Raw genomic sequence first — 16,343 nt, forward strand, 5'->3', positions numbered from 1 at the left:
GGCAACGCGAAACGTCGCGCTTTCGCGACGCGTCACGATGTTGATTTCTAAAGCGCCAGTTGTGCAAACGGAACGTTTACCGGTTCGCGGACCCGGTCGCGGCATCAATTTAAGCTAACGGAAAGCTTTCCGGTTCGCGGACCGGGAGCGAAACAAAAAAAATATTTTAAAAAAATTATTAATAAACATATAAAATATATTTTTGGATTTAAAGAAGAATACATTTTACAGCTATAGATATTAGCTTTTAAAAAATCAATGAAATTCACTGAAAAAAACATAGGTTATAGACCATATATAGTTAGGAATTAGCATTTACAAAACCTTGAAAATTCACTGAAAAAACCATAGGTTATACACCATATATAGTTAGGAATTAGCATTTAAAAAACCTTATTTTACTCACACAAAACCATTGAAATTCCATATATAGTTAGTTGTACTAACTATATATCGCGCACCCGCAATCCACTGCTGATCATGTCACATATTACATCATTCATGACATGGTCAGTGACATCACTGATGACATCACTGATGACATCTCAAATGACATCACTGATGACATCTCAAATGACATCACTGATGACAACATCCAGTGACTGTATTTTTCTGTAAAGTTAAAATATGTCTTACATATTGAAGATTGAGTGGATGTATAAGTGTCTGGATGAATGATTTAGTAGGTGCATGACTGACTGTATGAATGAGTGATTAAATGTGTCTCACTGAGTGCATGGGTTAGTGACTAAACTGTCTTAATTTGTGCATCATTATGTCTGTTGTTCTGAAAACTGCTGCATGTGTTGTTTAGTAGCTATATGAGTAACTATATGGGTTATTGATTGGTTGCCCAAGTATTTGTATGGGAGACTGAGTGTGTGTGTGGGTGGCTGGGAGGTGTATGACTCTGTGCATAGATGTGTGAGCAGTTGATTCACTAGATGTATAGGTTCAAAAGTGCATGTGGAAACAGCTGTATGGGCGGTTGACTGTGTGCATGAGTGTATTGGTGAGTGAATGGATATCTCAGTGCTACATGTCAAAGTAAGTACATATGTAAAACACAGTACATGTGAGAGTTGACATATATAAATAACTGTGCAAAAGAGCCAGTGAATGTGTGAGTGGCTGTATGGATCATTGTGAACTTGTATCAGGGATTGTATAAGAGAGTAAATATGTGTTAGTATATGTTTGAATAAGTAAGGTGTGTATAACTGTATAGTTGAGGAAATGAAGGTGTGATTGATTCTTTGCATGACTGACTAGGTGTGTGAGTAACTCCATGGATGAGTGACAGTCTGTGAGTGTCTGTTTACACTGAGTGTATCTAAGGTTATATTAGAGTCTGAAGAGCTTCATCGTATTATCACATGAATGATGTCATCAGTGATGTCATTTGAGATGTCATCAGTGATGTCATCAGTGATGTCACTGACCATGTCATGAATGATGTAATATGTGACATGATCAGCAGTGGATTGCGGGTGCGCGATATATAGTTAGTACAACTAACTATATATGGAATTTCAATGGTTTTGTGTGAGTAAAATAAGGTTTTTTAAATGCTAATTCCTAACTATATATGGTGTATAACCTATGGTTTTTTCAGTGAATATATATATATATATATATATTTAGTAAATATTAAATATTCTAACATGTAACAATAATATAATGTAAAAAGTAAGTATTTTTAAATAACATTTAAAACAATATATAAATACATACTTATATAAACAAACACATGTATGCGTGTATATATATATATATATATATAGTAAAACTATTAAAAATATTAATTATTTTCAAATCTTTTTAAATGTACATAAAATACAAGTATATGTATGTGTGTATATATATATATATATATATATATATATATATATATATATATATATATATATATATATATATATATATATATATATATATGGGGAATTCATACGGATGCGCAGAATTTGTAGTTCGGAGCTGGATTTAGAAACATGCCAAATGAGGCCATCAAAAGATTCTTGAAACGAGGCTACTCAGCTAAAGACCTTCTAGCAGCGAAAGAGAAGGCCAACAGCAAAAACAGGGAAGATTACCTGGTTAATCCAGCTGAGAACAGGGACACTGGTGGCACTGATGCAGTGGTCAGGGAGGAAAGGACCATCAATCTGATAACCACTTATAACACAGAGTCACGTAAGATAAGGGGCATTTTAAAGAAACATTGGCCCATATTGAAAACAGACATTAGCCTATCTCCCATACTTCCTGCAGAACCCTCCCTTGTTTTTATGAGGGCGCCCTCCATGAGGGACTCTCTGGTTAAAACTAGTCCCGAAGTCACAAACAGCAAATTAAGGGTCTCTAACAAGAAGGGCTTCCACAAGTGCTTTTCGTGTAGGGCATACAAGTTCGGGGTTAACACCTCAGAATTTTGTTCAGCATTTAACCCTACACCCACACCAATAAAGGAACTATACACATGCCACACAGATTTTGCGGTATATGTATTAGAATGCTCCTGCGGGTTAAAATACGTGGGGAGCACCAAATTACAAGCCTTTAATCGAATATTGCAACATCTGAGAGCAATTGTCAACTCGGATGCTACATACCCAGTTGCTCGCCACTTTGAATTGGTGCATGCAAAAAATCTGAATCACCTGAAATATTTTATTATCGATGCTGTGCCTAGGAATATACGGGGAGGCAATCGGGAAAAACTTTTAAGGCAACTAGAAAGCAAGTACATATTGCTTTTAGATACCAGAATCCCTAATGGATTGAATAGGGGGGAAGATCTTCAGGTCTTTCTTTAGGGATGTGCATCTTTGCTCTCCCAGTCTACGATTCCATAGTGTATATTGTCCAGCATCTATTTTATCTGAACCTGGGTGACTCTTCTGAGGCCAGTTCTAGATATGGCGCTTGAGCCATAGAAACAGACTTATTGCTCTCAGGTTTAAGCAGTCCAGTTTTTCCGTAATGTTGTAAATATGAGGCCTTTTGATTATCATTTGTATATAGTTGATGTCGGTTCTCCAAAACCGGATAAAAATGAAACTTTGAAAATGTCTTAAAGTAGATCAAAGATACTATTAGTCACTAAGGCGTAAGGTTCCTGTAATCAGCTTTGTGTGCTTCAGTTTTTATTTCTGTGTACATATATGAATTAATATATTTTACTATTTTGATTAATTTTTGATGATTGGATGTATTTGTTTGCTTATTTTAGGCATATAAATTACGCACAATCACGATGCACTTTAAAAATATTGTAGGCACTTGCCCTTTGTTTGACATCAAGCCCACGTGATTATTGCTTTTGTCTGACATAAATTGTTAGTAAGGTGGTTATAATGGGCATATCTGTTTATGTAGTACTAATTTCATTGTAATATTGAAAAAGAATCTTTCAAGTTACAATTATGAGCATTTGCACTTTAACGAATTATTATTGTCGCAGTTACTATTTATAAAATGTAAGTTGAAATGCAGATCATTAATATAATTCATTATTATTGAAGATCATTGTACTATTAATAGATTCCCTCTAAAAAAAAAACTTGTAAATAGCGTAATTCATACGTATATATATATATTTTTTTTTCTATGTCAGTTACTCATGTGGTTGGTGTCAATCGTAATTAACACAGTATATAAGCACTCCCATTGGTATTTTGATGCCATGTGATCAAGGCTGTTGTAATACAGCCGAAACGCGTCATGCTGGTGAAGAGGAGAAAATAAAGAACACTTTATTTCACTAACTTTTGGCGTCTGGGAGGTCTGTACCTGTGGCTAAAGTGCAGCATCGAGAGCTGCTTCAGCAGGATATTGTTATATATATATATATATATATATATATATATATATATATATATATATATATATACGCACACACACACACACACACACATATACATACATATATATGAACATATGCAAAAAAATCACAACTTTACCATTAAAGCTACAAAAAAAATTTAATTTGCAAAATTATTCTATGCATTAATAAATCTAAAACAATGGAAAAATATACGTTTTAATAAAAATATCTTAAAACTGACCCGAATTTCTATATATATATAAAAATATAAAATTAAATACACAAACACATAACATATTTAAACAATATTAACAAAACTGTTGAATTCCAGGAATAATAAATATACTATTCCCACTCCAGTCTGTGCAACAGTAGGGAAAGCGTTAGACTGCGAGGGGTAAAATTTACTATTGCCACTTCAGTCTGTGCAACAGTAAGGAAAGCGTTGGACTAAGGAGGGGTAAAATGTATTATTCTCACTCCAGTCATCAACTAATATTATTAGTGCTGTAATAGTGACCACACCAGGCAAGATTACATCAGTGACCACCATATGCAAGATTGCTTGCAGTGGTGATCTCAGTGTATCAGGCAGGCTTTTCAGTCATAATGCAAACAAGGTTTGCCAATTTCGATTTGGTAATAGATAACTCAATGCCACTGGCAGCAAGGTTAGTGTATCAATAATATGTATGCCCAATGTCATAGGATTTATAACTCAAATATCGATTTTAAATATATTTTGGAACGTAAGCTCATGAATTCTTAAAATACACACATTTTCATCTTGAATACGCACTCTCAATGTTATTAGACATATATTAATTCAGCCAAGCTAAAGCTTCTAACATAGGGGTAGATTAGGATCGCGGACGGACTCACCCCAAAGGAGTAGGGAACGTCCGCATGGGCTGCGGCGTTCCCTCCGTTCAGATTAGGATGTGACCGTCAGGGTGTAGGTCACATCCTCTATCTTTAACATTGCGGCGGGTGCAACTACAAGCTGCACCCGCCGCAATGTTAAAAATCCATGCATCGCATTTGCGTGCACAAAGCGGCAGGCCCCGCACGGTGCCTGCTGCTTTGTGCTACGCAAATGCAGGGGGGTACCATAGGTACCCCCCATGTGCACCCCTCACCCCCCCTTCACCCAGGGGGCCCGCAACGGGCCCCCGAAGTGAATGTCCGTATGCTTTTCCATGGCGGAAAAGCCGCCGCGGAAAAGCACACATTTTACACCATCCTAATATGGCTGGCGGTGTCTGATAGACACCGCCAGCCATGTTAAAGCTTTTCCGCCGCGGTCGGAAGGCGACCGCGGCGGAAAAGCTGCCGACAGATTTCAAGACCCACCGCCATCCTAATATGGCGGTGGGTGTTTTGAGGCTCCGCTGCGGTTTTCCCGCATCCTCCGGGCCAGCGGTGGCTTCCGCCGGCCCGGAGGATGCGGGAAAATCGCGATCCTAATCTACCCCTTAGTGAGGTGGGCTGCACACAGGAGAGCTACTAATCCTTTTTGGGTTTTGGAGTAGCGTCTACCCCCCAAAAAGCACGTTGACGCCTCATCAGGGTTAGCAAACACTATATAAACGCAAACCCTTCCCTCTTCTATCCCTCCACCATCACATGTCCACCGCTCAAATTAATGTCATATCTCCCTATCCTAATTCACCACTCATCCTCTTTGGGTTCCGCATTCGCGTGCTACTCACCTAAAAATCGCTTTGAAGCCTTGTCAGGTGTAGTTAGCGCTATATAAATGACATTACAATTACTTAGAGGTATCTGGTGAGCCACCAGTAGCTCCCGAGCTGCTCGTTGGAGAAGCATCGATAAGCAGAGATGTGGTTGTGTGTTTTCAGAGGACTGCTTTGCGCCAGTTTCAGCTGATATAATGTCATGGGTGAGTGTGGACAGAGGTTCTGGGGCATTAGAAACTGGATGTAGAACAGCTGCCTGGATGAGGAGGTTTGCTCGGAGGACGCCAGGTGAGGACCAGACTTTCAGTGTATTACAGAGGTGGTAGTGAGTATTTTTGGGGCTTCTTTGAAGCTGCGGAGAAAGGCTAGGTCTGAAGCAAAGACCGCTCCTAGATTTCAAGCTGCTGTGACCAGCGCAGGAGGCGGTGTAGTTTGCTGGCCATCTGAAAGGTAGACAACCTTTACAACGCAACTTTTACCACGCAGTGCCTTTACAACGCAACTTTTACAACGCAAACCATTACAACGCATTGCGCTGGGGGCGCTCTAGGAAAGGGAATAGGTTTAATGTACTATCCAACACCTTCCCTACTATCCACGGGGACTGGAGTTGGAATAGTAAATTAAACAATTCACTATCCAGCGCCTAAAAGCACTATGCGTTGTAAAGGTATGCGTTGTAAAACTTGCGATGTAAAGGTAGGCATTGTAAAAGTATGCGTTGTAACGTCATACATCCCATCTGAAAGGATTGTTGAGAGGTTGTTCATACAACCTCAGCTTTTCTGTGTTGTTGGGGTTAAGGGAGGGGAAAGTATTGTCCATCCATTCATTTCTAGTCAATATGTATTTTTTGTATCATTAATATACGACGAGAAAACTAAAATTACAAAAGTTTACCTAGCACCTAACGAATTGTCATGAATGTCAATCATCAACCTGCACTGGTATTTTACATCTAATAACATGGCATTCTTGCACTTGTAGTTCTGCTTTTACAAACAATAAGAGTTACACCACTGAATTTATGTGTAAATACTGAGAAAAAGCACTACAATAAAACAGGAAAAATGAATTCCCATGCTAACATACGATATGGAACAACTTCAACTTTCTAGTGAACGATATAAAACGACTTCTGGTGAAGCGAGTGTTAAAAACAAAGACTCTGTTTCACAAAACCGCCCTGTCAGCCTAGGGCTCACTTCCCTTTTCTGCTTTCCTCTCACACATTTGCTAATCTAAGCCTCAGTATAGTGTGACAGCTACCGCTGGCCCTTCCTCCGGCCTGTCCTCTCAGCACGGTGGCTGACAAGAGGGCAGGGCCACTGGGGTTATGCAGTTTTCTGCATAAATGTTTATTCACCACACTTGCCCCTCAAGTCATCAACTGCTGCATAATTTGCAGATTTCAACAAGAATGATTTGTTTCTCACTTAAAGGGGTCAAAAGTTGCTTAAAAGTTAAGAGGATCTATATTGTAATTATAATTTGTAATTGTGATTGTATTTATATAGTGCTTATTACCCCTGACGAGGCATCAAAGCGCTTTTTCGGCAAGTAGCACGCTACTCCGGAACCCATAAAGGATTAGTGTTGAATTAGTATAGTGAAATATGAAAGTAATTTGAGTGGTGGATAGGTTAGTTAGATATTTGGATTCAGAAGGATAGCGGAAGGATAGAAGAGGGGAAAAAAGGTTTGTACTTATATAGCGCTTGTTACCCCTGATGGGGTGTTGAAGCTCTTTTTTGGCGAGTAGCACGCTACTCTGGAACACAAAGGATTAGTGTTGAAAATTATCATAGTGAAATATGAAAGTCATTTGAGTGGTGGATATGTTAGTCAGTTATTTGGATAGAGAAGGGTAGCAGAGGGATAGAAGAGGGAAAAAGATTTGCATTTATACCGTGCTTGCTACCCCTGATGAGGTGTTGAAGCGCTTTTTTGGCGATTGGCACGCTACTCTGGAACCCATAATGGATTAGTGGTGAATTAGTATAGTGCAATATGAAATTTGAGAAGTAGACATGTCAGTCTGTTATTTTGATTGAAAATGATAGTGGAGGGCTAGAAGAGTGAAGGATTTAGACTTTATTTTTGGTTTGGAGGTCATATTAGTAGGAGGAGGCTTGAGATGAGTAAAAAAGGGATGTGGACTGGAAAAGTCAGAGGGAAGAGTTTGGAAAGGCTTGTTTTAGCGGATCGGTATAGCAGAAGAGGGGTCAGATGATGCAAGGAGGCGCAGAGTAGGTGAGAGTCTAGAAATGGTTATTTTGGTGATCAGAGTAGTGGTATGGGGTTTGGGATAAATGAGAGAGTGGATGTAGAGGATATATTGATAGCGGTATAGGATGAGAAATAGGGTAGTACATTTGAAAGAGTAGTACAAAGAAGTTTGAGATGAGTCAGAAAGTTGGGGTAGAAGATATATCGAGAGAGGCATAGGGTAGTGTGTATTGGATATGCGGAATTAGAAGTCATTGATAAATTAAATAGATCCATAAGTACATGGAAAGTATATAGATGCATAAAAGAGGTAGGTATATGCAGATTAAAGATATTGATAAGGTATAGGATGAGAAATAGGGTAGTGCAATATTTATGCTTTTTTAGGAGAAAAGCAATAAACATATAGGTCCAAGTACATGGATGGTATATAGATGCATCAAGGAAGTAAGTATATTTAGATCAAAGATGCATTATATAAGCCCTGGTTTTCAAGTGTTGTACTTTAAAACTTATTTAATTTATTTTTTAACAACATAATTATTCTACATGTTTATACAAAGGAATACACAAAGATAGGTACATGTCTATAGTACAAATAAATTCTTATATACCGAGGGATATGCTGTATATTTCTGTTTGCGTATGGTGCTTATGTGGGGAAGAGACAATTCTTGAGTAGTTTTCTGAAGATGAGGTGGTTGTCCATGGATCCTATGTTTTGGGGTAAAGAGTTCAATAGTTTGGCTGCTTGAACAGAGAAGGATGTGCCGCCCATGTTTTTTTCTTGTATCTTGGGATTTTGAGGCGAGGTGCCACTCTAGAGTTGAGGTTCCTTTGTTGAATGTGTTAGGTGATTTTATTTCTGATGAAGAGCGGTCCCATTCCATGTATTGCTTTATGGGTGATACAAAGCAGCTTGAACATGGATCTTCTGGTAACCGGTAACCAATGCAGGGCTTTCAAGGCAGGTGAAATGTGGTCTCACGGTCTGATATACAAGAGTAGTCTGGCAGCTGAGTTCTGAATCTGTTGTAGTCTTTGCATGGTCATTAAAGGTGATCCGTGGTAGAGGCTATTGACATAATCAAGTTTGGACAAAACAAGGTAGATGGTATCTTGGACCTTGTGTGGCAATCCCAAATGACGGAAGATTAGTCGCAGAGTTTTTATAGTGACAAAGCTTGATCTTGCTAGTTTTTCCACGTGGGCATTCATCGATAGCTGAGAGTCTATGGTCATTCCGAGGTTTCTTACTTCCTTCGATACTTTAGGTGGTGATCCCAGTTCATCAGGCCAGGCGGCAAGTGGGTCATAATGTTTCCAATCGCCACTTGTGAGTATTTCCGTTTTGGAAGCATTCAACTTGAGATGGCTCCAACTCATCCACGGCTCGGAGACAACTGAAAATTGGTGAGTTTCTAATGTCTTTGGGGCATTCTATTTGAAGGAGTATATGTGTGTCATTGCATAGTTATAGCATGTGAGGTGAAATTGATCTATCAATACTGTTAATGAATTCATGTATATGTCATAAAGCATGGGCGAGATGATAGAGCCTTGAGGGACCCCTGCTCTTGTGGAGTATGGTTAGGATGAGAAAGGTGGGGTATGGATGACATTAGTAGGATGCAATCCAGTCTAGAGCAGTCCCTTCTTTGCCGGCTTCGTAGATTCTTTGTTTCAGAGTGTCATGATCAACCGTGTCAAAGGCAGTCGAGAGGTCCAAGAGGAGAAGAGCAGCAACCCCATTGCGGTCACCTGTGTTCTTCAAGTCATCCCAGATGGCAAGGAGGGCAGATTCCGTGCCTCTTCCCGGACAGAATCCTGTTTGGAAGTCGAAAGTATGGTATTCTCTTCAATGACGCTGCTCTTTCTATCAGTTTTCCCAGGAAAGGTACATTTGTTATGGGTCTGTAATTGTCAATGTTCAGCTGGCCCAAGTTTGTTTTCTTCAGTAAAGGGTGTATGTATGATTTTTTTGGTTCTTCTGGAAATATTTCAGCAGTTAAGGAATTGTTGATGATTCTTCTTACTGGAGTGGCAGTAGAGATTGTTAAAAGAATTGTCCTGAAAGTTTGTGGTGGACACAGGTGAGAAGGACTACCGGCAAGCCTGCTTGCTTTGTCGAGGTCCATAAATTCATTGTGTTGAATGTGTTGGAAGGAACGGAGAGGCTGGGTTAGAGTATTCTTGGATTGTTGTTTTGTAAAAGGGTTTGTGCTGGATCTCTGTTCTAAATATGAGTCCGTCTCTGCTTTTTCCATGTAATGATTTACCAGTTTGTCTGTGAAATCTTGAGTAACAGGATTAGTTCCTTCTAGGAAATTTGCTTTACGAAATTAATTATTTTATAGAAATTTTTATTTTCACATTTAGCATTTTAAATTCTGTCTCAATAGTACCTTTGCTTAGCTTTTTTAATAGCGGACTTGTATAATCTGTTAATTTTCTGTAGGTGAAGTTTGTCTTGTTTGGCGTTTGTTTTGAGTCAGGTACGTTGCAGCTTTCTAATTTGTTTTTTTATGTCTTTTATCTCTATATTACTCCAAGGTGTTTTTTTCTTTTGTTCTGTTGTGTGGTTTTGAGTGGTATCAGGATGTCAAAAGCTTCCTGTAGCCATTCATAAAGTTTTTTAACGGAATTTATGGTTTCCAGATCTATACTGGCTGTTAGTTGTGTTTCTAAGTGTTCCAAATTGAGTTTGTTCCACGGTCGATAGGTGGATGCAAGTAAGGTCGTTTTAGGTGAGTCGCTTAGTGTTGTTTTATGTTGGAAAGCAAGCAAATGGTGGTCTGACCATGTGACTGGAGTTATAGTTTGGAAGTTAACTAGTTTGGTATTAGCAAAAATTACATCTAGGATGTGTCCAGTGATGTGTGTGGGTTTGTGGAAGATCTGATGCAGGTTCCGTGCGTCAAGGCCAATGAATATTGTTTACGAATGGGGCATGTTGGGTTTTTCAAACCAAATGTTGAGGTCACCCAGAATGAATCGATTGGAGTGTATTGTTATCAGGTTTCAAACCGTGTCTAGAAGTGTGTCGGGGAATGTTGCCTTGCTAGGTGGAGGTCTGTAAAGGAGCAGGAAGTTACAGGAGGAAGACGGTTTAGGATTGCATCTTGTTAGAAGAGCCTCACAATTCTTTATGGAGATGTTGTCCACTTTAGTGATATGTAATGTTTGCCTGAGCACAACAGCTAGGTCACCTCCTTTTTTGCCTATACGATTTTTGGTAATCGTTTGATAGCCTAGAAGAACGGCTTCATGCAAGACTGGAGCCATATAATCTCCTAACCATAATTCAGTTATGAATATTATGTCTGGTTTTGCGTCAGTGAGAAGGTAGTCGACGTGATGCTTGTTTTTAGAGAGCGATCCAGCATTTATTAGTAGACAGTTTAGAGAATGTGTTTTGGTGAGAGTGCGACTTGGTTGTGTAGAAGAGTGGTCAGTATTGTGTGGGTCTGTAGCAGGTGTGTTTAAGTGCTGGCATTAGCTGTATTAAGATAGCAATTGTGTAGCTGTTCTGTAATGTGCTCCTCGTGCAGCAGGCTAAGAAGGCATGTTGATGGGTCTGCGTGTGTAGATTGTGGAGACGGTGTTTGAGAGCGAGTTGGTATGCTATGTTGTTTTTGTGGTGTAATATTGTTGTGCAGTAGACACAGAGAAGCGAAGTTGTGGGGTGTGACACGTTGCTTATATTGTTTCTGTGTGTTTAGGGCGGAAGGTGTATGAGTGAGGGGTGGTGGGGTAGCATGTGGGTCATGTAGTAAGGTTCCAAATTGGCCAATGGATGAGAGGCGGTTCAAAGAGAGTTGCTGTGTTGCTGTATGTGTGTTAGGCATGGTGGAAGAGAGAAAGCTTGGCATTGGAGTTTGTTCCTTTGTGTAAGTATTATGAGGTGTTGCGCTTGGGAGATTTTGTTTTTTTATATTTGGTGCTGCACAGCGGGAGAACCTTTACAAAAATTAACTGGTCACCTTCTAGCCGCTGAACGCTGTAGCCACGTTTTATACTGCGCTAATGGATAGAACCTTCACCCAGACAGTGAAAAGAGTATAAAATGACAAAGAACACTACAATGCGGAAAAAGAACATGCCACATAATGCTACGTATTATGGTATTGGTTGCTGCATAATTTAGTCAAATCTGCCGCGTAATGTGGTCCTCCTTTGCCACATAATTCCAGTGACGTTGCATACAAGTCACAATTTGCAAAGAAGCCTCTGATCTGTGGATGGTGGGGAAGGGTTCTCTGAAGTTCACCCGGCTGGGCTCGAGTTAAGCCTGATGGACTCTGACAAACATTGACACCGCAGAGTGAGGGACGGAGTGAGTGACAGGGGAAGCCTGGTGAACTAAGCATCACTCCCTGAAAACATCTGCTGCCTGCAGGCTACGTGCAGCGTTTAATATCTGCCAGTTGTTACAGGTAATCATGTTTGAGGACCGAAATGTATTTTTCATTGTGCTTTGACCTAAAACAAGAAAGAGAAAAGCAGCAAAAGCACAAAAGAGGAAGGAGAGTTAGAAAAAAACGTGAAACTGAGATAAAACGGAGAAAAAGAACCGGCAGGAGCGAGATAAAGAGGCAGGAAGTGTAGGGGGTGGGAGAGAGAGGAACGCTGCAGCCATGGGGTTTGGCGGGACGAGCACTTGGCATTGCCAATGCTTAGGAGAAAACCCTGGTAGCAGGTGGCTATAGTGGCTATACGCATTAGGCATGGGTTCCATATTTGAAACCTCTCAGTTTACAGACATCCGTCCAAGGTCGATGAAATGAATACCAATGAGATGGATAACAACACGACATCTTACTTACAGTCCTCTTAAGTGCAGGTGTGTGCACAGCACTTTAATTAAATAATCTGGTTTTAGACACGAAGACACTATAGAAAGCACCTCAGCTAAAGAACCGAAAGGTATACCTAGCAACATTACAAGAATGTCAACATTCCACCTGCAAAAAACACGCATGTATCGCCATCAACTCACTGAGCTATCTTAGCAAACAACAAACCAGAAAAACACCAAAGCAGCTGCATTTTTTCATTTTTTTAAAGAAGAGGAAGCTGCGGAAATGACAGAGAGGTCAGAAGCCAACTGGCCATTTTAAAAGAGAAACAAACACAATAGCATTTAAAACTTGCACGAAGAACACGCCAGCGCTCGGGGGTTCGAGGCGCCAGCCGCCTCGAGGCAATAGAATTCATGGTTTAGCGCTTATATAAAGCGCTTATATAAAGCGCTGGAATCAATACATTTCCTCGCGACATGTCGGAGGTAACGGGACGCGCCCTGGAGTGGACATAACACACACACACACATGCGCCCCCTCACCCGAGGCTAGGAAGGGGGCCGTGGTCAGCAGGTACCTGCGGTGTGGACGCGGGGGCCAGCTCCTCGCCTCCTCACTCCATCCAGCCCGGGCGCCGCCTCCTCTCCCTCTCAGCTGCTGAACTTCATTTAACTCTGGCCTCTCAGCTCTGCGCACAACTTCCTGATTGGCAAAGCAGCCGAAGAGGAACTCGACACACAGCAGAGCTGCTGCAGCTCCCAGGGTGTCTGTGCCTGCTGCAGGCGAGAGCGCCTCGAAGCCCCAAGCGCCGGCCTCTTGGCGCACGCATAGCGCGCACAGGCACCTGCCCCAGCCTGGCAGCAGAAACAGAGGAGGCAGGGGGTGCACAGGCAGCGCTGCTGAACGTGCAGTACCTTGTATACCCTCATGCCTCCAGATACAATCTCAGTGCGCAACCGTGCCCGCAGGCATTGTAAAATGGGCCCTGGCACGTGCTGTCTAGTCCGCTTGGGGCAAGCATTTCCTGAGCTACAGGCAAAATGTTTAGTTTGATACTTGGGCGCTCACTCTTCCAAAGACGCAGGGCCATTTTTAAACGTCTTTATTGCAGTCTGGCGCACTCTAGTTGCCTTTTGAGGTGGCACCCTAAGGCAGCTGCCTACAGAGGTTTTCAAAGAGCACTGGCACTAAATGACGTTTTTTCTAAGTTGAAAACCTGGCCCTGGGTTCATCTACTCGACCAAATAAATGTTTCCTTGGCAATCCGTCGCCTTACTGTTCCTTTGCTGTACTGTGGTATAAAATTGGCAATGAATGAAACACCAGATGACCAGTGACGTCTGGTTTCCACGGGATCCAGTTGGCAGCATGAGGGTTTTTGGACTAATAATGAACTGCAAGGGTGACCCACTCTCTCTGTTCCTGCCAGTTTCATCCTGGCACAAGTTCTTGGAATCGAGTTGTGTCTTCTATTTTTCGCTGATAGTCTCTTTTCAAGAAATGCATTCATTATTTTTTGTGCATTATTACTCACGTACATAATATGTGCAGAGGAACAAACTGGAACCTGCTATTTATAACCAGTACCGAGTGAGGGGGAGGGGCGTGACTCATGAGGGGGAGGCCTCGAGTGAGTCACGACGCCCCTCCCCCTACACCCAACACTATTAATAAACAGTATATTACACTCTGCATATATGGTTCATGCAATGCCAATTTTTCTCGTTTCTTATAACAAACAGTAATTAACCACAACTTGGTTGCCAGTGGTTACATTTGTGCGGCGAGTTAAAGCCGCACTGAAGCGGCCTCAGAGAAGTTACTGGTACTGGTAATTGTGACATGCGATCCGGGAGGCAGTAAAACGAGTTTTTCACCTCTCAGTTTTGCTAATAAACTCACATTTGACCTTTACACTGTATTAATAAATATGTGAACGAATGGGTCTTTGTACGCTTTAAATAACGTGTTACTCAGATATGTTTATTTTCACTATCAGGGCATAAATACATATACATATTCTATGCTGAAGATACACAATGGGTATATTTGTAATATCCTATACAGGCATCAAGAAGTTCTGCTGACATGTTCAGATAGGTGCCCCAAAGGGCTCTCACATAAAGGGCGGGTTGCCTTGGAGACAGAGGCTTCACCTAGTCCCTATCCGTCCTTCTGCTTCAAAGGCACGTGCCAATGCTTAACTTTTACAAGCCTTTGGCCTCCAGTGGTTTTTAGGTCTCGCCTGTCGATGCGCATGCGCATCGAGCAAGCGAGACTATAGGGGCTCATCGACTCTTTATCTAACTTGCAAGGAATCGTGGCGATTCCTTGCAGTGCCCGTGACTTTTAAGCTCAATGCGCATGTGCATTGAGCTTAAAAGCGCGTGCACAGCCGCCCGCATTCCTCCGACACCTTTGAAGTGAAGCTTAGCTTCACTTCAAAGGCCCGGCTTCTTCACACCCACATGCCGCTCTGCCCCGCTCCGCCCCCTCCCCTGAGTCATCCTGCCTGCCCCTTCCCGCCGTGTCGCATTTCTCCTCCCCCCTCCCCTCTCTTCCCTCCGTCTTGTTTATTTTACCCGCTCTGGCCTCTCGCATTTCTCCTCCCCCCTCCCCTCTCTTCCCTCCGTCTTGTTTCGCATGTACCCCCTCCTTTATCCCAATCCCTCTCAGCAGTTTCCCTTTTAGCAGCTCTCGTCTTTACTCGCACCCGCCTCCCACACCGCGGACGCTTCCATCTCGCGTGCACCTACTCCCTTCTTCCATTTCCTTTTAGCAGTTTTATTTCCACCAGCTCCCCTGTCTTTACTTGCACCCGCCTCCCACACAGCGGACGCTACCATCTCGCATGCACCTACTCCCTTCTTCCATTTCATTTTAGCAGTTTTATTTCCACCAGCTGCCCTGTCTTTACTTGCACCCGCCTCCCACACAGCGGACGCTTCCACCCGCCCACAGCCCCTGCGTCCATCCAGACAGAGGCCATTTACACCCGCTGCCACCGTTTTAGCACTGTCAAAGTTTAAATATTTTAAAGTCTTAAAATTATAAAGTCTTAAAATAAACATTTATTTAAAGACGCATTTTAGACGAGAGCGTGTGAGTGTATATGTGCGTGAGCATGCCTCAGTGCCTTTAGTTGCACCCACCTCCCACACATCTGACGCTTCCACCCGCCCACTGCCCCGTTTACTTTGTGTACTCCCCCACAGAGGACATGCCCACCCACTGCCACCGTCTTAGCAATGTAAAAGTTTGCATTTATTAAAGGGCTAAAATAAATTTTTAATTAAAGTCGCATGACAGACAAGAGAGTGTTTGTATATATGTGCGGGAGCATGTGTCCATGCCTTTATTTGAACCCGCCTCCCACACAGCGTACGCTTCACATGCCCACTAACCACGTTTAGTATGTGTACTCCCACACAGAGGGCATTCCCACATGCTGCCACCGTATTAGCACTTTAAAATGTTGCATTTTTTGAAGGATTAAAATAAATGTTTCATTAAAGTCGCTTCACAGACAAGAGCGTGTGCGTGTATATGTGCGGGAGCATGCCTCCATGCATGTGTGTTTGAGTGTGAATATGTGTAGGTATGTAGGAGTGCCTGCATATGTGTGCTTGTTTATGTGTGTGTAAATTGCTAATGCCCTATATGTTTGTGCATGCTTTTTTTGTGTGTATATTTATGTGCGTGTGTAAGTTTGTATGTGCTGGTCGCTGCATGCATGTGTAGTTGCATACATCAGTGTATACGGCTGCAAGTGGATGGGTTTCCAAA

General features: G+C 41.8%; 1 protein-coding gene across 12 annotated transcripts in view; it reads right to left on the reverse strand.

Moving 5' to 3' along the window:
• The window catches only part of ARAP1 (ArfGAP with RhoGAP domain, ankyrin repeat and PH domain 1), an 800,765-nt gene that overhangs the window by 747,744 nt on the left and 36,678 nt on the right, over nucleotides 1-16,343 (reverse strand). For 4 of the 12 annotated variants that reach the window (XM_078658609.1, XM_078658605.1, XM_078658606.1 and 1 more), the window contains exon 1: nucleotides 13,135-13,328. The exons of 1 other annotated variant lie outside the window; for it this stretch is intronic. The gene's annotated coding sequence lies outside the window, so the exon portion shown is untranslated. Of the gene's footprint in view, nucleotides 1-13,134; nucleotides 13,329-16,343 lie in introns of those variants that run through there. 7 more of the 12 variants (XM_078658603.1, XM_078658610.1, XM_078658600.1 and 4 more) reach the window with 4 other exon arrangements.

The sequence above is a fragment of the Lissotriton helveticus genome, chromosome 8 (genome assembly GCF_964261635.1).
Source record: "Lissotriton helveticus chromosome 8, aLisHel1.1, whole genome shotgun sequence".
Lineage (NCBI taxonomy): Eukaryota > Metazoa > Chordata > Amphibia > Caudata > Salamandridae > Lissotriton > Lissotriton helveticus.